At 39.5% G+C, this 16,061-nt stretch overlaps 1 protein-coding gene across 6 annotated transcripts in view; it reads right to left on the reverse strand.

Moving 5' to 3' along the window:
* Positions 1-16,061, reverse strand: part of PLAG1 (PLAG1 zinc finger) — a 51,425-nt gene that overhangs the window by 11,118 nt on the left and 24,246 nt on the right. Inside the window, exon 3 of one of the 6 annotated variants that reach the window (XM_024198278.1) lies at positions 11,316-11,432. The exons of 3 other annotated variants lie outside the window; for them this stretch is intronic. The gene's annotated coding sequence lies outside the window, so the exon portion shown is untranslated. Of the gene's footprint in view, positions 1-5,584; positions 5,638-9,738; positions 9,824-11,315; positions 11,433-16,061 lie in introns of those variants that run through there. 2 more of the 6 variants (XM_024198281.1, XM_024198280.1) reach the window with 2 other exon arrangements.

Here is a 16,061-nt window from a genome sequence, read left to right on the forward strand (position 1 = left end):
GGACATGTCCGGGAAAATCCGGACGTATGGTAACCCTACACTGTGCTGCAGATTTTTGTATGGAAAATGCATAACTGCATTAAAAAGTACTTGGGGGGGAGGAGAGGAGACTGAAGGTTGCTGACACTTGGAAAGGAGTATTCGGGGCTTTTCATATCCAGGAAGGCAGGAGAAACATTTTGGTACTGAAAAGGGCAGCTGAAACTTTTGGTACTAGGGAGGGAAAAGAGCTCTTCTTTCCCCCTCTTTCAAGCATAGGTAACTTTAAACGTGGGGAACAAGATTTAAAACCAGCTACTCTAACTTTACCCTGTATTAACATCTGACATTACCACGAACCAGGAAGAGAGTACATTAGATAGATATTTCTACTAAAATGATAAGCAGTGAAATAGTTAACATTTAAGATAGCTTCCTCACTGAAGTGAATGGGGCAGCTCTCTGCTATCAGAGCTATTGTTTCAAGCTGTCTGCAGACAAAAGCAGATATAATTGCATAGATTTACAGAGAAAATAAAATGCACTTATGAAAGTTGTTGGTACACCCTCACCTTAAATATTGTGCTCAATTCTGGTTACTCATCTAAAAAAGTCCCAGTAGAAACAGATAGGGTTCAGAGATGGACAGGGATAGACAAAAATTATGAGAGGCATTGGAAGGACTACCACATCAGGAGAGAGGGAGAAGACTGATTGATTAATAAATGAGGACATGACAGATGTATTTAAAGTAGTGAATGGTATAGAGAAGGTAAGTCAGGTGCGCTTATTTACCCACTCTCTAAAGAACAAGGCAATGTTCCTCCAACAAGAGGAATATTTTTAAATTAGGGCTGTCAATTAATCGCAGTTAACTCAAAAAATGATCGCGATTAATTGCAGTTTTAATCGCACTGTTAAACAATAGAATACCAATTGAAATTTATTAAATATTTGGGATTTTTTCTACATTTTCAAATATATTGATTTCAATTACAACACAGAATACAAAGTGTAGAGTACTCACTTTATATTATTTTTATTACAAATATTTGCACTATAAAAATTATAAACAAAAGAAATAGTATTATTCAATTTACCTCATTCAAATACCATACTGCAATCTCTTTATCATGAAAGCTTTGATTCTAGATCACAGTGACAAGGCAAATTCATGGAGAAGAACAATGATGTGTCTGTGCAGCTATGTTGCAGCATAAAAGTAAGGGCTTTGTCTGAGTGTTAAACAAAAACCCTGATAATAAATTAACTTCTCTCAAATTTACCAGATTTTACTTTCTTGGCACTGTGATGCTATAATTCTACTAGTTCTCCAATGTTTGAGAATCTTCCCAGGCAAACAAGACTTGAATTTCTAATAAATAAATTTAATTTATTTAAAATACAAAGTACAAATACCTGTTTGCCCTTTACAGGTAACTGTTAACAGTTTGAAAACTAATTGCATTTTAAAAACGTTTTAAAATGACTTGAACTCCAAAAATCTAGCCTAAGACAATTGAATTATTTGGTTGAAGAAACAGACAAGATTCCTCAATAGGGCTTGCAGCCTAAATTATTACTTCCATAGGAATTTCAATTATATTACAACAAATAATTAGTTTCACCACTTCTTCTAAAAATATTTATTTATTTTAATATAATTAGTGAGGGTTAGGTCTCCTGAATTTATGAAGGGATCTAAAGGAGATGAAAGAAACTACCAGTTTGTAAACTAGACTTCAGCAGGGGAAAGATCCAGGAAACATTAATCAGAGGTATAATAAGGATGTAATTAACGATACAAAAAATGGAATTATAGAGACATGCCATATTTGAAATATTTTTAATGGTTTGAGGAACAAAAGGAACCGCTAGTTAAAGAGGTTGACATATTTTACTTGAAAGTCAGGATTCCTAGATATGCTACAAACTACAATACAAAAGAACCCTGCTTTTGTGGATTAAATACTAGTTTTTAATATATATATATGTAGAGGTGAAACTGCGGTAAAATGGCAACATACATATGGGTTGGAGAAAAGAAAACAAAATCCAAGCACATGGGGAGGTGAGTGGTATATGAAATTCATTGTAGAGCAATGAAAAGAACTGAGTGAAGAATGAAAATATATTCAATGATCCTAAGAAACAAAAACAGGAGAATGACCTGTAGAAAGTGAGAGATCAAATGTATGCCTCAGGCAAACTACTTAATAGATAACATATTCCTCTTCCAATTAGGGAATATATAAACATAGGTATCAAAAGTAAAACAGAGAAAATCATTCTAGAATTATATCAGGAAGTAGTGAGAGCATGTTAGCAAGTACATTACTGGATGCATAATTATGGTTGTGCTATTGTTAGTATAATATCGAGTCAGAGAAAGTACAAAATACAGGGATTTTAGAATTTCATTAATTCAAAATTACAGAATTTGAGCCTTTATTACTTGGCAAAACAGAGATTCACAGTAGACAGAAACAGGTTGAAGTGCACAAAATTTAGAAAGAATAGGAGCTGTGTCTCTTTCAAGCTAATGACGAACAAGTAGCAAGAGAGCACCTCTCTAAATTAAGGAAAAAGCAGGATTCGAAGTGGCAAGTACAATTCCCCCCAGAGTTGGTAACGTAGCTCGGGCTACCAAAGTTAGAATAGAAATAATCTTACAGCTAGTAGTTAAGCAAGCATTTGCCTCCAAAATCCTAAAGTTTTCTATCCTAGCCATGAAAGTATTGGCAAGTTTAAAAAAGATATTAAGCTTGTTAAACTACAGAGCACCATCTTTTTTATATTAGAAAATAACTCATTTTTACACTATGTTATAGCAGCATAACAATGAATACTAGCAAAAAGAACAGGAGTACTTGTGGCACCTTAGAGACTAACAAATTTATTTCAGCATAAGGTTAAATAAATTTAAATTTAAGCTACAGCTCACTTCTTCAGATGCATAGAGTGGAACACACAGACAGAAGATATTTATATATACAGAGAACATGAAAAGGTGGAAGTACGCATACATCAGTTGATTGGCCTCTTACAATTGGTATGCGTACTTCCACCTTTTCATGTTCTCTATATGTATAAATATCTTCTGTGTGTTCCACTCTATGCATCTGAAGAAGTGAGCTGTAGCCCACGAAAGCTTATGCTGAAATAAATTTGTTAGTCTCTAAGGTGGCACAAGTACTCCTGTTCTTTTTGTGGATACAGACTAACACGGCTGCTACTTTGTAACCAATGAATACTAGCACAATGGTGTACATCACCTCTTCTGAACACGAACAGAAAAATTTTGCTATGCATATCTTATTTAGTTTGTGGACATGTAAGAAATGAAATTACCAAACTTTACCATGAGCTAATATGTTATTATTTAAAAGCCATAATATTGAAATCTCTTTGTGTGCTTTCAGTGTTTAAAATGGACCTAAGTCATTTGAAATCTTCAGAGCTCAGTTTGGGTTACTAGATATCCCAAATTATAAACTGAATTAAAGGAAATGAGTTGATTAGGGTTAACCAATCTGATCCCTGCAGCGTGTTGTGTGGTTTTTTTTGTTTGTTTCTAAGATTTCTCTGGCACCACAGGGATGCTTTTCTGAGAACTTTGCAAAGACTATGGTGCAAACAATTTTGGAGCTGTAAACTGAACTCTTGTCAATGTGCCTAAAGCCTGTATACAGGTGGATTTTTATATTTCAAGATCAAAATAAAAATAATTCGCACAAATTCATGTTTAATATGGTGGAACTTTAATTCTCTAACAAAGGCAAAGAAACTCTTAGCTACTGCAGTAGCAAAATTTTATTTGCATGTATGAAAATGTCACTTTACATATAGAACAAATGATAGGCAATGGTGAATTCTGTATATGCATAAATTAGCATAACCAGAGTGCACAGTAGTATCAGAATCAAATTCATTTATGTAATTGATATCATTTTCCATTTATTATCTTTCACAAAGTGTAATACAATCTTCTCAAAATCTCTTCAGATTCTAATAGCCATAAGCTATTAATTTCAAAAGAAGTTTTATGTACCCGTATCTTTGAAGTTGACTGTTTAACAAGTATAATTAGGTTGTGGTGCAAGGCAAAGTGGTATAATAGGTTAGCAATAACTTTTCACTTCTTGTGAAGGGGATTCTACTCCTGACCTGGTGCTGAATGCTTTCAGTAGTCAATAAAGTCAAATGACATTTTGGTTGTCAGGTTCTAGTCCATTGGTAGAAAGTGAAAATGAAATTGATGAACTCATGCTAATCTTTCATTCATGCACTTCACGGCATACAGCAATAGTGGTTTTTTTGCTTTTCATTTTGTTTTTATTAAATAATTTAGCACAATTGACATGTCTCTTCTAGAGACACCCAGAGCTGGAATTGCATGGAAAAACGTAGCTCCCAGTCATATCACTTCTCTCTGTTCATTTGAGCTGCATTCATACCATGTGCTGAAAAGTAGAACGTACCAATGAGTTTAGCAATTTCACTTTGAAAGTCTGCTATGCAGGCAGCACAAAGGAACTGGCTGTGCTGGAAAAGCTAGCAGGATGCCAAAAGGCAGGGCCAGTTTTTAAGTAGCATGGTCTGAAGAATTAAGCATGGGACTGGGAATGAGAAAGTCTTGAATTCTAATTGCAACTCTGCCAATTCACCATGTGGGCAAGTCACGTCATCTTTCTGTCTCAATTTCTCCAACTGTGAAATGGGGATAATATTTACCTTCCTGCCTAACAGGGACATTGTGAGGATTAGGTATTTAATGAGCACAAAGTACTATATAAATGCTAACTAGTAGTATTGAACAGGGCAAGCACAGTACAATGCCCTACACCGGAGAGGTACACAGATTGCTACAGAAAAAGTTCCCATGGATTTGGGACAACTGTACAATTCACAAGTGATAGAAATAACGCTATCAAACAGAAATTAGTTTTACATCCCATGTATTGAATGTACATGATACATATAAATACAACAGTCAAAAAAGTGTATTAAGGGCCCAGTTCTGCCCTGTGTCAGATGGCAACTGAATACCTCTCTGACTTCACTAAGACTTGGTGTACACTTAAAACTTACACTGACGGTGCTACAGTGCTCAGACTGAAAAATCCACAGCCTGAGCAATGTAGCAATGCCCATTCAGAGTGCTGTAGCTACGCCAACACACACCCCAGTGTAGACACAGATAGGCTGATGGAAGAATGGTTTGCTGACCTAGCTACTGGCCCTTTGGGAAGTGGAGTTCTTACAGCAATGGAAAAACCCCTTCCATTGCTGCAGTCTGCATCTACCCTACGGGGCTATGGCAGCATAGCTATGGCGTTGAAGCTATGCCCCCATAGTGCAGACATGGCCTATGACTGCCTGGGGTGCAAACTGGGGCACCAGTTTTAGTATGTTTTCTCACTAAAGCTATTCCCGTTAGAACACTGCGGGAGAAAGGGTGTATGCGTATCTAAGATTTTCGGTTGCTATGCAGCAGTAAATGTCCTAAAAACACTCCACTCTCCAAGAACCTGCTATTCTACCCGAAAAGGAAATAACTTTATAGAAAATTGATGATTTATATTAAAGAAAAATTTTCACTTACATTTATTCAAGATGGCCATTGCTACTACTGCTGGAGCTCTGATGCTGGCTGAGTATATCAAGTGACCCTATGAGCTAAAATACAGAAGCCTTAGGAGAGCATAACTAAAGATGCAGCACACTTAGGACAACCCCCCCACACACACATTTTGAAAGAGTTCTCATGGCTTTTTTTGCTTTAAATCTCAAGTAATATTCAATTAATAGTTTAATTATTTTTTCTATTAAACTTTTGTGGTTTGAACGGAGATTAAAAGGTAGGGTTTGTAAAGAGGCTTAGGTTTCTGTTGCATGCTAAATTGCCTTTTAAAAGGTGAACAAACCACAAAGCTGGTATCAGCAAGCCTTTCTGAACAACTCAGAATATAGTAAAATTTTTGCCCAATTCAGTCAAACACACAAGTAAACCATCATCCCTATTTTCAAGCAATCACCACCCTCTTCCGCTGCTAGTTATATCACCTGTGCACCCATTTTGACGTTTGTGAAGACACAAAAAACAAACTACCAGTTGCCCTAGTGCATCTGAAGTGCGTGGGAATACTTAAGATACTGCACTGCTGAGAAAAGAAAACAAATATGAGTTTAAAAAAAGACAAATGAGGAATATTTTTCATGCAGCATTTCTTTCTTTGGGAAAAGCCTTCATCCCAGCACGCAACCTGAATCAATGAACTGTGCTATGGAAAAGCTATGTAGGAGGTGAAGGAAGTAGAGTGATTCGCACTCCCAGACTTTTGGATCCACTTCATGACTACTGTTGCAGATTGAGGGCTACAGTAACCACAGCTTCCTGCTGTGCTTCCTCTGTTCCACCAAGTTGGGAAGCGCGGTGGTGGAGGGATCCATGTATATTAACAGATCCACTAGTCCCTGTCACAGCCCCACCTCCTAAATCCCTCCATGACTGAGCACAGGGAGCCATCACTAAGAAGTGCTGCATGGCACACAGTGAATGCTGGCTCCCTGCCCTTTCCTGGGGAGCTGCATCCAGTCTGGCTGCATCCTTGTTAGGAATCCATTCTTGCTGAAGCCTGAACCAGGAACCATGGGCTCCTAATGCGACATTGCTACCTATTTCAGCTATTACAAAATCTTCACTGTTCATCAGTAGCCATGGCACCAGTATGCTCTTCAAAGTTTTCCGATCAATGCAATAGCCCTCAATCTTGAATTGCAAAAGCCTATTTCCAAGGCTAGAATCCACTTGTACATCCACTATTATTTACTTTGTTTTGGTTTATTTTGCTATTAGCTTTTATAACACTGGGATGAACACTGAAATTATAATGCTTTTATATAACTCAGTGGTGTGCCTTCACCTAAAATACGGTGTGCATTTATAGTCACCCCGTCTCCAACAGGTTCTATTAGCCTGCGAGTTTTATTACCACAAGATATCATTAAGATCAAAAGCTTAGCAGGATTAAAAAAAGATTGGACATTTGCATAGCTAACGAGACTATCCAGAATTATAACAGTAAGGATTGTTTTAAAAACAAGTTTTTTAGAAGGGCTATAAACTCTCATGCTTCAGGGCATAAACCAAATAAATGTGGGTAGGGAGGGAACTTTCCCTTGGGAAGGTTATCCCATACAGGGTTTCTTGTATCTTCCTCTGAAGTATCTGGGACTGGCCACTATCAAGATAGGATGCTAGACTAGATGAAACACCAGTCTGAATTCCTGTGTCATATAATATCTACAAGCCAAATCGATGGAGTAATACCGTGTAAATGTATGCATGGAACTCCAAGTAGCAGCCTCGTATCTCCCTGGAGTTTCTTTTGAGACATGCAGTTGAACCTGCCTTGGATATAGTTGAATACGTTTTAAGACCTCAGGCACTGGGATACCTGCCAGATGACAACAAATATGTATACATAATCTCATCTATTTAATCTTTCAGTGGAAACACTCTGCCCTCTAGATGTATCCCTGTAGGCTATGAACAGCGCACGTGTTTTACAGAAGACTTACTCCTGTCCAAGTAATAACTGAGAACTCTTCTAGCATCCGAACAATGCAAACTAGCTTCTCCCAAAATTGAATGAAGATTGGTGAAAATATAGATAAATTACTTACTAAAAACACTTGAAGAGTTGCACAGAACCATCTTATCCTTATGGAACAGTCAGGGGTGTGTGGGGGGGAGGGCATGGGAGCTTGGATCGTGCACTCTTCATGCTTATGTGATAACTATCAAGAATGCAGCCTTTTTTAAGCAATTGTAATGAAATGAATATAGGAAATTGCAAACTGAATCAGACCAGTGGTCCACCTAGCCCCATATCCTAGCCAATAGTGACCAGTACAGGGGAGGAAAGCATAAGAAATTCTTGAGTCGACAATTGTGGGATAATTCATAATGAGGTGGTAATGTTTTTGCAGATAATAAAATTGCCTAGGATTAGAGAATACTGTGAAGAAATGCTGAGGGATTTAACAAAATTAATTGACTAGATGGCAAGATGGCAGATGAAATTCAGTGTCGATAAAATGCAAGGAAAGAAATAATCTGAACTATTCTCTTACCCATTGATGAGTTCTAGATTAACTTTAGCCAGTCAGAAGAAAAAACTCCAGGGTGCAATTGTGGACAGCTCAATTAAAACATATGCTCAATATTCAGTGGCAGTCAGAAGAACAATCAATGTTAAAATGTACAAAGATTGTGAACAAAATAAGTCTATATAGAAATCTATAATGCAGCCTTGCTTGTAATACTATTTAGTTATGGTCACTCCCTCTCAAAAAGAAACAAACATCAGAAATAGAAGAGGTCCAGAAACAAGCAATGACAGTTAGAAGGATACACAGATTTCTAGATAAAATATTCTCCATCAGCACTGCATTTCTGCCCCAGACAGATCCACCTAACTATTAAAACCACCTAGAAAATTAATACAACATACTTTTGTTCTGAAGCAAGGAACATTTAAGGCCTAAAAGGAAAAGTTAAGGCCTAAAAGTACACACACTCTTCTCCTTCAACCATAGATACATTACCATTACCACAACTATAGTACACACATTACAGACCACATGCTGCAAACTTAATTCTGTCCCCTAGAGATACCAATCTTTAATCCAGTTAAGTTCCTTTCACCAACACAACCAATTACCACACCAAACATCCACAACTATTGTGGAAAAAACAATCTTATAAAGTGATGCATGCAAAAGAGGCAGAGATAGGTTATCAGAAGGAAATGGAATAGAAAGTTCAGTGTTTATAGGAGGAAAAGAAACAGAGGTCTGATGATCTCAAGGTTGTCTTTCTGAATGGTTTGTCTTCTCATTGTACATATAGGCCCTCAAATGGAAGGTCCTTCAGAGAGGCCTATCTCTTAAAGGAGACCCCAGAACCCATCAGTCACAAATATAGTCTCATGATTATGGTAGCTGTCACTAAAAATCTAGAAGCTGCGTCCAAAGCATTGTGAAGCCCTTACAGTGCATATTTTGTGACTTATCAGCCTTCATCAACTTTAGTCATTGCCTCTCTCCTGGCCTCTTCAGAAAGGTGCTCTACCAATGACAGGAGTTTATCCAGGGTAAGAAGTTATATTTGGCCAATAACCCCTGCTAATTAGCTACGTGAGGAGAGAAATAGAACAAATCAAGGCTTTTTTCCGTCCCAGAAAATCAAAGTATATGGCAGGGATCGGCAACCTTTGGCATGTGGCTCACCAGGGTAAGCACCCTGGCAGGCCGGGCCTGTTTGTTTACCTGCTGCATCCGCAGGTTCAGCTGATCGCGCCTCCCACTGGCCGCGGTTTGCTGTCCCAGGCTAATGGGGGCGGCGGGAAGCGGTGGCCAGCACATCCCTCGCCGCTTACCCTGGCGAGCTGCGTGCCAAAGGTTGCCGATCCCTGGTATATGGCATATCTGTTCTTAGAGGCAGAGATGCCAATGAAAGTTCATGGCAAACTGATGCATCAGGCACAACCGGGGATCCAAGTATAGGATGTGAATGGCATACTCAAAGCCCCTCTCGGGGATAGAATAGATGGGGTCTGTCCTCTTGGAAGTAGATATGACTTCAGCAGAGTTTAGCCAAAAATACTCTGCAGGTTCTAAGATGCTTCCATTATTTGGAATGGCCACCTGCCTAAATTGTCTTAGGTTACTGTGAGACTCTAGATCAAGCACCTTTGAAAGCTGTCCCAAGATCTCCTCCTTGAAGCTTCTGGCAGCATCAGGTGGAGAAGTTACACAGTGCCTCATCCTGGATGGTAAAGGTGGTGAACCCTCAGAAGACTCCTGCATTGCACCCCTCTCATCTTCAGCATCCCATAAATCTGATCAGAGCCTAGGGAAGAAAACACCTGGAAAGACAAATCTGGTGGAAGGCAACTCTTTCAGTGATGAGAATCTGGCTGAAGTCTCTTTTGTGATTTCTCAGGAGGCAATTGTCTAAGCTTTTGACCTCAGGATTATTGTGCTCACATTGACCAATATGGACAACAGTCCCTGTTGACAAGGGAGATGAAAAACAGAGACACCCCCTCCCCTCTCCAGGATCAGAAGATGGCTAGGCAGTTACGTGGGTCTGTTGTAAGACCAGAATACAGACCATCATCCTGACCAGAGAGAGCAAGTCAGGAGGCATAAGCTGCACCTGGCATCTTCAGGTAGTAAAGGACCCTAGAAAGATCTTCAGTGTCTATCACTCAGGCAGTTCTTGACACAAAATCTAGTCTTCCTTCAGAAGAGGACCCACAGTCAAAGTTTGGATTGCTGAAGTTTCCCTGTTCAGAGTAACAGAAGATGAGGAAGATAAGAGCCAGATACATTATATTAAGGAGAGTGTTGCTTCACCGTCTGTTAGGACACCTCTGGGACAAGACAAGAAGGAAATATCAATGCCAAAGAAGCCAATGCTGAAGGCTGACACCTAGGCCTCAAGAATGGTTGAGGCCAAGGAGAGCAATACTATGACATCTCCCACACTAATGAATTGGTTTTCTTTTTTTAATACGGTGGAGCAATCCAGCCCTGACAGATATGGCACAGATGATCACTGGATCCTCTGCTCTCAGAATGGCAACAAAGCCAAAGAGGTTGATTCCACATCCGATATCATAGCTCTCTTTGCAAAAGTCCATGTTGAGGCAGCCTCAGTATAGACCTCCTGATCACCAGTATTGGACTTCAGTGCAAAGCTGCTTATCACCAACTCACCTCTCCACTTCAACAACTTCTACTTAAACATCAAGAAATCCCTTAGCACTGACTTCACCAATCAGCACGACAGCTAGCCAACTAGGACTTAGGCCACATCTACACTACAAACTTACATCGGTATAACTACGTCTCTCAGGAGTGTGAAAAATCCACACCTCTGAGCAATGCAGTTATACCAATGTAACTCCCAACGTAGACAGTGCTCTATTGACGGGAGGGCATCTCCCATCGACACAGCTATCGTCTCTCAGGGAGGTGGATTAAAGTACACCAATGGGAGAAGCTCTCCCACTGGCATAACAGCATCTTCATTGAAGTGCTGCAGCTGTACCGCATTTTAAGCAGCGTTTTAAGTGTAGACCTGCCCTTAGACTCTTTAGAATCTCTTTATGTTGATCACATCAAGGGCTTAGCACTGGACTGGAATGAAGGAGTCTTTAAAGCTTCCTCAAACCAGGGCTTCTTGAGGCACCTCTGTTTGGGGAGTTGTAAGGACCTATAGGGATTATATCCACAACAGATCAAGCACTGGATTTACTCACCTGTCACCAACATTATAGCTTCATATGATGCACTGATCTTAGCAGTGGACATCCCAGTTGCTGAGAGCTAACCAACAGGGCCAAACTAAGTCCACATCAGCACAAAGTGTATGTTGTCTAAAAATAAAAACAAAACAAAAAACCATAAACCACCTACATCAAATGCTATGCCTAGAAAACCCTAACAGATGCCTAAGAGATAAGGCAATGGACAGTCCTCGGTTCCAGCTTGCTGCTTCTAAGGCTGTAAGAAAGGACCAAAAACTTCCAAGCTTCTACACCCAAGGCAGGCAGCTACAGATCATGGATCTCAATACAGGGAATTCTCAAAGGCATTAAGCTTTCATTTAAAAAAAAAATATATCTAGTTGAAGAAAACCTTTCAAAACATGAATCAAATGTAAAAAGATGCAGTAGTGTCTTCTTCTGTCTGCAGACAAATTAGGTCAGTGCCTTTACTGCTGCTCATAGTCTAGCCCAGTAGCAGCAATGCAATGAAATTAACAACTCTGGTCAGTTTCACAGTTGTTACAGAAAGCCTGGGTGTTTGTGAAACTGTCAGTCACTTCAATTTCATGTTGTTTCTGCAAACCACAGCAGATGTGCTAGAGTTATTCACAGGGGAAGGAGACCCAAAAACAGAGGCTGGGGAAGAGGAAGAATTCCCTATAGCAGCTAGAAGTGTATGGCAAGTGGAGAACACAAGAGAGAAAGCTCCTTGTTTCTTCCAGGAGCCAAAGGGATGAGTGATGTTTGAAGTTGGTCAAATATCTAGTAACCAGAGTGATAGAAGAGAGGAAGCTCCCAGGCAAGAACCAGGGACAGCACATTGTTAAAAAGTCAGCACTTTCTCCATTCACAAAAAACATGGTAGCAGAGAAGGGAGACAGGGAGCTCACCAGTTATGATTCCTGAACTTCACTGATCCTGGAAACAACCACCTAATATTCCCCATCTTTTCTATCTACTTCAGCTAGGAGTTTAAGCATAGTTAGGACATTAACCAAGTAAAATTATACTCCATAGCAACAGTTGATTAGGATTAACTACAAAAAAGCAAAGTTCTTAAAAATAAACACCTTGAGTCTAAAAGTTACTAAAGTCTCAGCCTGATTACGGTAATCTGCTAATCAGTATACATCTTTCTCAAACTGACAAAATCTCACTGAAATAAATACCAAAAAATTCAGACATTAATACATTAAGAACTGCTTACTTATAACACTCAAACAATATCCAACATGAGAAAAGGCATAATGAACAATTTGAAAAATAAGTATTTTTAGTTAAAAAACCCAAACAAAAAAGTTACCCACCACAAAAATCTTGTAAAGACCCAGTTTGTTCTACAACAGAGCCTTTATCCATAATTACAAATGTATTTGCATGGCGTCTGATTCAAGACAAACATTTTTGCATGATAATTAAAAAAAAAAAACCAGTGCTATTGTTTTTTAATTAGCCTAAAGCTGGAAATAAAACTGAAGCTTTACAGCCAAATGACACAAATTCCTGACTTAAGCAATGAAAGATTTTTACACTGAGAATGTGTAATTTAGTTATGCCTGGAAAATGTTTTATGTTCTATTTGTGCCTATAGGCTGCAAAGAGTTTTTCTGAAGAAATATCATTCAAAATGAACATCAATTGAAAACTTTTATCAATCTTAAGATACTGATTCTCAAAGGCGTATTAACATTTTAACCCTATGCTTCTAAAATGAAAGGGACAATGTGTCAAATGCAGCACTCAGAATGGTTCATTTAACACCTTGATCTCACTGGACATTTCACTGCCAAATGGAAGCAATCCACTAACAGCATCCTCATGCAAACTGATGTGACATACTGGGAAGAAATCTGCTGCTAACCTCCTCACAAGCTCTGTGATGGAGAAAAAGTGAAGGTGCTCAAGGGTGTGGACAAGTGTCATTGGAAGCCTTTCCCATGCAGGTGGGTGTGATGAGAAGAATGCACTCCACTGGTGGTTTCCACACAAATATTAGGGCTGCAGGAAATGGGAATGGGTAGTTGGCAGTCTTCCCAAGTGAAGTAGACTAATGGTAGCCAGCCTGAGGTGCATTAAATAGATAGCAAAGGGATTCAACATGTGGCCATTTCAGACACCAATGTTATCAAACCATATTAGGTCCCAAAATTCAAAGAAAACAGTTTTGATTTTTAAAAATTTTCTATTATAAGACAACCCACTCTTTAATCAATCCAATAGAGAACAGTGGTGTGAAATGCACTGCGCTTCATCTTGCCTCCTAAGTGGACTGATAAGCCCTGACAAAATGGCTTGTTAACAAACTTTAACTAAAAGCAGGACAATAATTCTTATACTATCTTACACAGGATTTTACACTCAATAATATTGATTCCACCTGCCACAGGCTCAGAAATATCAACCCACTCTATTATAGGCTTATTAAGGTTGCCTGACACTTCGCATTATAAGACCCTATTTTCAGTTTCTTTTAACTGTGAAACTATATGGTTGAAATCTTCCAAAAAATTAAGCCTGAAGGCATACACCCAGCATGGCCAATTTCAGCCAAAACAGTTCAGCCATTTCCAAGAACAAGGCTACAGAAAAAAATGTTAAAAAATTCTGGTGCCTTTTTTTTTTTTTTTTTAAAGCTCTTAGCATACCTATGCTTTGGTGTAGGGCAGGAGTCGGCAACCTTTCAGAAGTGGTGTGCCGAGTCTTCATTTATTCACTCTAATTTAAGGTTTCGCGTGCCAGTAATACATTTTAACATTTTTAGAAGGTCTCTTTCTATAAGTCTATAATATATAACTAAACTATTGTTGTATGTAAAGTAAATAAGGTTTTTAAAACATTTAAGAAGCTTCATTTAAAATTAAATTAAAATGCAGAGCCCCCCGGACCAGTGGCCAGGACCCGGGCAGTGTAAGTGCCACTGAAAATCAGCTCACGTGCTGCCTTCGGCACCAGTGCCATAGGTTGCCTACCCCGGTGTAGGGACTTGAAATTTGACAGGGTGTGGTCTTTGCACCAGTGAAGTAATGTGATACCACCCCCTGGAAATATGCCCAGTTTGATCTAGTTATAAGCCTTTCAAAAGTTACAGTTCACCCATGCTCAGTAGAGACTTCTTAGACTTTAAGATCTGAATTTCCTGAATATTCTGTCTGCCCTCAGTATGTTCCAGCCTGGGGATGAGAAGGACTTTCCCTGCAATTGCAAGTGTCTGCTATAGGTAGGGTCCTACCAAATTCACGGCCCATTCTAGTCAATTTCACAGTCATAGGATTTTAAAAAATCATAAATTTCATGATTTCAGCTATTTAAATCTGAGATTTCATGGTGTTGTAATTGTAGGGGACCTGACCCAAAAAGGAGTTGTGGGGAGGTGGCAAGGTTATTGTGTGTGGGGGGGGGGGAAGGTTGTGGTATGCTACCCTTACTTCTGTGCTGCTGCTGGTGACAGCTCTGCCTTCAGAGTTGAGCAGCTAGAAAGCAGTGGCTGGGAACCCAGGTTTGAAGGCAGAGCCACCACCAGCAGCAGCACAGAAGTAAGGATGGCATGGTGTGGTATGGTATTGCCACCCTTACTTCTGCACTGCTGCTGGTGGGGCGCTGCCTTCAGAGCTGGGCACTAAGCCAACAGCCACCCAGCTCTGATGGTAGCGCAGAAGTAAGGGCGGCAATACCACAGCCCCCCTCCCCCAAATAACCTTGTGACCCCCCTGCAACTCCCTTTTGGGTCAGGACCCCCAATTTGAGAAACGCTGGTCTTCCCCTGTGAAATCTGTATAATATAAGGTAAAAGCACACATGACCAGATTTCATGGGGGGAGACCAGATTTCATGGCCCGTGACACGTTTTTCATGGCCGTGAATTTGGTAGGGCCCTAGCTATGGACCATGCCAAGCCTGAGCTCACAAAATGAGAGCTGGGACACACCCCAGAGTGATGCAAATTTCAGCGCTGTAAAGTACTAGCACTGGGAGCAGTAGCTACTCCCCTCATGGGGGTGGGTTTTTTACAGCACTGTGGGAGCTCTCCCCCAGCACTGGTGCCGCGACTACACAGCCATATTAAAGCGCTGCCGAGGCAGCACTTTAACACTGGTAGTGAAGACATACCCTAAGTGACTGGGCACTCCTCAACTCCTAATGACTTTAGTGGGAGTTGGGGTATTCAGACACTTTCCAGATAAAGCCCTTACCACTGTATTCTTAAACACAAGACATTTCCAGCCAGAAACCTGACAGAATGAAATCAACTAGGAACATATGTTCATAAAAGCAAAGGGGGGTGTTAAAATATAGAAGACTAGTGTTGATATCAAGAATCATAATGGACAAAACCAGACATTTACTTTAGGACTTTTCTTTTGTTTAAAGATCTTTTATTTTATTCAGAATTCAGTTAACTGGTTTTAGAGGTTTTCTTTTTGATTCTTGATTTAGGTTGTTTAATATCTTGTCCTAACAGGTAATGTCTAAAGTTCACTGGCAAACAAACAATAGCTTTAATTCCTATGCCCCAATTTATCGTGGGTGATTGTATAATTTGTATTAAATCTTTATAACTAGACATTAATAAAATTTGCATCAGTAACTAAATCAAGTTAGTTCCATCAATGCAAACTCTTAATGCAGATGGGCTGCTCTTGCACAGAGGGGGACATATACCACCACCACTTAATTTGGCAGTCAATTATGTAGCTCCACAAGTGCAATTAAAAAAATATTTTAAGGCCTAACTTCTAC

The sequence above is a fragment of the Terrapene carolina genome, unplaced genomic scaffold (genome assembly GCF_002925995.2).
Source record: "Terrapene carolina triunguis isolate 2854851 unplaced genomic scaffold, T_m_triunguis-2.0 Scaffold58, whole genome shotgun sequence".
NCBI classification, from domain to species: Eukaryota; Metazoa; Chordata; order Testudines; family Emydidae; genus Terrapene; species Terrapene triunguis.